General features: G+C 43.8%; 1 protein-coding gene across 6 annotated transcripts in view; it reads left to right on the top strand.

Annotated features, from left to right (window-relative positions):
- The first annotated feature begins 2,910 nt into the window (after positions 1–2,910).
- Positions 2,911–6,000, top strand: part of DSE (dermatan sulfate epimerase) — a 45,842-nt gene continuing 42,752 nt past the window's right edge. For all 6 annotated transcript variants that reach the window (XM_051792135.1, XM_051792136.1, XM_051792134.1 and 3 more), the window contains exons 1-2: positions 2,911–3,070; positions 3,583–3,652. The gene's annotated coding sequence lies outside the window, so the exon portion shown is untranslated. The remainder of the gene's footprint in view (positions 3,071–3,582; positions 3,653–6,000) is intronic.

The raw sequence follows: 6,000 nt of genomic DNA, 5'->3' as shown, positions 1-6,000 counted from the left end.
GGGAGTGGAAATTGTATGATGGTGTCTTACTGTGTCAGTCATTTAAACCAACCTTATGGTGTGGCAAGAATAGATAGCCTGGGGACATGATTCATCACACACTAATGAAGATGCCTAAAACAAGTCAGATGAATTCTGCTGTAAAAAAAATTTATTTTTCTCTGCAGATACAAACAAGGTATAACGTGACTAGGTCAGAGGTAGTTACCAGTCAAGTATACAACAAAAATGCATAACATATTCAGAGGTTAGATGGATCCCACCCAAAACTGCTGCTCCAGAGTGACATTGTTTCATTGTTTAATTGTTTTCTTCTTGCTGTCATCAGCAACGAATTCACTGGCATGCAGCAAGGCTAGCAAACCACTGAGAGAATCTCAGCCTCAGCAAGAGGGGTTATACTCATTGCTAAAGAGGTGAAAGGTATAGGGAGATCAAAGAGGATCCATAATCTTGCCTGTGCAAGTAGCATTTTGAACATAATCACACAAAACAGGACTGGAAAGGATCTTGACAGGTCATCTGGTCCACCCCTTGCTCTAAGGCAGCATTCATCAGACTTTCTAGACCTGAACCATTTGTGTCAAATATATGTCCAACTTGTACTTTAAAAGCCTCCAGGGACAGAGGTGCCATTCACACCCACTGTGTTTACCCTATCAAATACTTTTTTTATCCAGCTAGCCTAAATTTCTCTTGCTGCAATTTACATGCTGTTTTCAGAGGATAAGAGATTATTATCTTCTTTTTAGCAGCTTTTACATAGCTTAAGGCAATCTTCCTCCAATATCTATCCCTTGGGCTAATTTTTTCAGTCTTTCAGTATTCATGATGCTTGCTGAAGCCAGGGTCATTTTCATTTCAAAATTACTAGTGGCAATGATGAAACTAATCTAGCATGGACAGATCTGGCCCCTCTTAGAGATCTCTGAATCATCTTATAAATTTTAACTTATTTATTTAACCTGACAGGCACTCTGAGTTACTAGGAAGTAAAATGAGCTCCATTTTACAAAAGGCGACATATGTCAGAGAGGAGTAGTGGCTCTTCACTCTGTAGGTGTCTTCACCACATTCTAGATGCACACCAGAGCAAGATCCAAGCAGCACATCTAACTTCATCCTCTATGAGTCAGAAACCAAAGAGCATGTGCTATAGAGGAGCCATGATGTGCTTTGCCCAGGTGTTCAGTCATGATAAGGCAGCACAGTGCGGTTTTTCTACAATACAGAGAGATGCAAACTCTGACTAAGGACAGGATTTCAAAAGCTTTTCAGGCATTATGCTTTTCAGAACTGTAAGCACTAATTCCATATAGCTTAGAGTTGGATAGCTAATGTATTTACATACCTAATGATGCGGACACGTGACAAGTACTTAGATGCCTTCCTCCTATCATTTTAGGCATCCTGATGATTTTAGAAATTCCAGTGGAATCATCCTTTTAGCCACATCTGCTCTGATTGTGAGAGTCTGTAGCTCTTCACATGCTCATTTGTGTCACGACATCAATATTTTACAACTCTACTATCAATGCAGTATAGCCTAATACCATTCAAATAGGTGTCTAGAAACATATCTTCTAATGATTAACCTAGTGTTTGTATGACTGAAACTGAAGCACTTAGGGGTTTTAGGCATGTCATTACTGGTAAAAAAAGCAAGGCTTCATTCCAGGTTCTGGCATTGCTCTTAGAGTTCGCAGCAACAGCTTGTGGAACCCTACTCTTTAGGACTGAGACTGTCACGAGATATTGCTGGGAAATACAACAGAAGTGCAAAGGTGAAAGGAAATTTAAAGTTTCTAATTTTGTCTAGTTTCCAGAAGTTTATTAATCTTGATAGAACAGTAGGAGAACACATTTTAAATCACAGTGAAACTGTTTAAAACCACCTTCAGAAAACATAGATTTTGCATTATAAAACTGGGAAACTGAGCACTTATGACCCTGCTGACTGCTTCAGCGACATCAGTAAACACATTACTAAAATGAGGAATAAGCTCTGCGAGATGTAAACTTCAGGTAGTTTGACATCATCGTGATCAACCACATAAAAATATTTTTAATTTCATTTATGTAAGGTAGTCTGAAGTCAATAAAAAACACTCAGCTTTTGAAACTCAACAAACATTTGGAATTCTTCACTTCAAACTTTGTCTTGGTTATAGTGACTGAGAAAGAAAAGAGAATGTTCAAAAGGATCATTTATTTTATCCTCTTTTATATTACCTTCTGAAGTATTTTCAGTTGTGTGACTGCAAAATATGATGATTGACTTGAACAGTCACGGCATTTTGCTGGTTTTTGGGGGTGGTTTTTTGGTTGGTTTTTGGTGTTTCCTCTTGTTTGGTTTTTGTTTTAGTTTGGGGTTTTTTTATGTTTATGTTAGTAGTCACACCATACTTAAAAGAGTAGATTGACAAATCGGCTTTTGTTTCTTTGCTGGCTTGAGGGAACTTTTGGATGGGAGGTCTTATTACTCTCATGAAGTATGATGACAGCACAAGGGATGGACATTGAATATGAATGGGTCACCCGGGATGCTGGTCACCCCCAGAGCCACCCTTGCCCGAACCGTGGTACCGCTGCCGTACTCGGTGCAGCAGGGAATCAAATTGCCGACACTCTGGTGTTGGGACAAACACATTCCGCGCAGAGAAACGAGTCCTCCCGCTAAAAGGGAGAAGTAGGGTATTTCCGCGAAGTTCGAGCCGGGGAGGAGCGGTCGGGAAAGGAAAAACCATGTATGAGCCAGGAATAAACAGACACGAGCGAGCGGAGCGCCCCGGGCCGGACCGGGCGCTGCCCGCGGCGGCGGGACCGTGAGAGCCCGGCGGGCTCCGCTGCCTAATGCCGCCATGGCGAGGGGCCGACGGGGCCGCGGAGGGAGGTGGAGGAGGAGGACGTGGAGAGGTACGGAAGGAGGGCGGGGAAGCGGGAGGTGGAGCGGGAGGGGGGAGTCACTTTCTTCCTGCGTTGAAAAGCGCACCCCGCCCCGTCCCGGCTCCGTCCCCTGAGGCTGCGGAGGAGAAACTTTCTGGCAGGCGAGAGGCGGGTCGGCGCCGCGGTGAGTGCCCGCGCGGTGCCGGGCAGCGCTCCCGGCCCCTCCAGGCTGTCCCTGCGCTCCGCGGCGGGTCGCGGCGCGGGTGGCGGCGGGGCGGGCTTGGCGCGGGGCTGGGGGCGCCGGGTGCCTGCGGATTTGGTCGGTCCCAGCGCTCCCCCCGTCCCCGGCACACGCGTCCCCAGGCCGTGGGGCGCGCTGAGGGCGCCGTCGGCCGTGGTGGGCACCGAGTGTCGGCGGGGCCGGGCGGCGGGACCGGGCGGGCCAGGTGCGGGGTGGGCGCGGGGTGGTGGCTGGGGCGTCCCGCTGGGAGCAGCCTCCAGGCATGGGTTTTTCCGGGCTGCCCCGGCGGTGCGGGGCTGCTGTCGGGACATCCGCACCCGGCGTGGGGTGCAGGGCAGCCCGCAGGATGGGCCCCGCGGGTCCGGGGGAGGTGGATACGCGCAGGGGAACGTGGCGCTTGCTGTATAAAGCTTTACCTGTGGGCAGCGTGTGTAACAGGCTCTACTCCTCCGCAGCACCGTGACCGCAGGAGCATCCGAACCTTTTGCTACTGAGTTCAGCCTACCAAACATGCGTGTGTGAAAGGTAAGCATCCTTGTGTTGCACCTAGGCAAGCTGAGAGACGGGAACAGACGGATTAGCCCTATGCAACTTCCTGCCACTTCTCTTTTTTTTTTTTCTTCTTTTTTTTTTAAATTGTAAAAGCCTAAGTGACCTGGGACCAGAACTGTTAACTGGGAAAGCTCAGTCTCCTCAGCTCCAAGCAGCGAGTTGCAATTCCTGTAGCTAGTATTGCATGAAGCAGTACATCATCATCTGGTGCATCTCATACCAACTCTTAAGATTCAGTTTGGTGTGAATGATGATAGCCACCTTCGCTGCTCTTCTGTTGTTCCCTCTTGAATCAGTATAAAGGTGTGATATTTTCCTCTGTTTTCAAGCTGGAGTGGCTTGTTTTTCAGTCATAAGCAATGGCAACATAACAAATAGAGACAACTGTGAATGAAGTACAAGAAATATTGCTCAACTACTTGGAGACTTTTGGTCACTCTAAGAAGATCAACTGCAATTTAAATAACACTAAAATTTTAATATAGTCTAAACAAAACCAAAGAAAATCTCAGCCTAAATATTGCCATTATGTTTATCATGCCAGCAATTATTATAACTCGCTGCAGTATTTCAAAAAAGGAACAATTAAGCTGAAGGGCAGCAGTGGAAATCAATAATTCAGATGCTCTTTATTACTCTGAAAGACTCTTGCTGTGTAACCTTGGGCAAGTCACTCCACCTCTCCATGGCTCTGTTTCCTTCCCCATAAAACAGATAAATGTGCTTGCTTGCTTCACTGGGGTGTTGAGAAGTTTAATTAATTAATTTGTTTCATAACTACTTGTAGATCCTTGGGTGCATCTCTCTACAGAAGCGCTAAATATTATTTCAACTATGAGTTTTTTGCTGTGTGTCATGGCTAATTTGGGTTATTGAAAGTAAGACATATAAACAAAGTTTTCAGGGGAAGGCAACCAAGTAGCAGTTCTGGACGAGCTATCTGTACTATCTGTAAACTATCTGTAAACTGTATCTGGATGAACTATCTTGGCTATCTGTAAACTTCACTGGGACATGAAACCAAAAAATACTAATCAGAGTATTTTACTGGGACAGAGCTACTGGTCCTTTAAGAAAACGTCATTTTCTCGTTATTCAAAGTAAGAGCATGCTTTTGTTGTTTTGTTTGAAGCATTGTGATGTTTTTCATAATTCTGAGTTGCTATGAGAAAAATCTGAGTGCTCTTAAAATAATAAGGGAGCAAGAGATGAGAATAGTTTATAAGCGTATCTGTATCCTCTACAGTGAAGACTAACCTCAGGAGACAGTTGGTCCTGATTTTCCAGTGCATATTTACATACAGTCTCTTTTACAACCTATTCTTTGGTCATAGAGAATATGGTTTGAGAGAAAGAAATACATGAACTGAACCATTGGTTGCCCATGTTAAAAACTGATTGATTTTGGTTCCCTAAGGAAGCTCAGTTTTAATTACACTGTGTATTAGTTATCAAGAACTAAATATTTAGTAAATATCTGCACTACAGGGGAGAGAAAAATGTGTTTAATTACCTGGTCAGATGTTAGATGTGATTTTCACAGGTTGCATACAGTTATAAGTAAAAAGGAGTAGCTGAAAGCTAGTTTTAGAGTGACGTCTTGGTACTTTTTAAAAGCTCATAAGGTCTGTATGTACGATTCCTTTTTCTCAAGGACAATGACACCAGGTACATAAGCTTTTTTAAAACTAAATTCAAATAAAGCCTAGATCAGTGATGGTAGAAAGTCATTCACATTCACCAGGGAGCTGTTGGGTTGTGAATGGACATAGGGAGTTTATATACTACTAGGGAAATGGTCACATCCATCAGTACCCAGTAGTCTGACCAGTGAAAACTAGTGTTAAATGAGGCTGTAAATCCGTTTGGAAAACTGAAGTGTCCCTTCTCTCAGAAGTGATTGCATTTAACCAAAACTCAGTCACATTCTTAGGCTTGTGTGTGGAAACTTGCACATCTGGCACTCACAGCATACTATAGCAATGAGCAGAAAGAAACTTAGTTGCTACTGCTATTGTTCCTGGATATGTTGCAAGAAATAAAGCCCCCTTCTTTGGTTTGTTTGTGGGGTTTTTTGCTGGTTTTTTGAATTTTATTTTGTTTTTTCTTCTTGAAGGAATTAAAAAAAAATAAAGAAAATAACAACTTTCTGTAACCATTGTTTCGTCATTTAGACTCAGTAATCCAAGTGTCTGGTGAATGAAAGAGAATATGACTTTTGCTTAGCAAGTTGTATTTAATTGGTAAATATGATATCTCAGCAGCAAGTTTGTCCTGGCTGTTCATACCTTCCTTGCTGTCTCCCTTCAGATACGGTAGAT

Source organism: Manacus candei, unplaced genomic scaffold (genome assembly GCF_025592945.1).
Source record: "Manacus candei isolate 608988 ecotype Guabito, Panama unplaced genomic scaffold, ASM2559294v1 h1tg000034l, whole genome shotgun sequence".
NCBI lineage: Eukaryota > Metazoa > Chordata > Aves > Passeriformes > Pipridae > Manacus > Manacus candei.
Note: the sequence above shows the minus strand (reverse complement) of the source record. Positions and strands in the feature narration are given on the sequence as shown.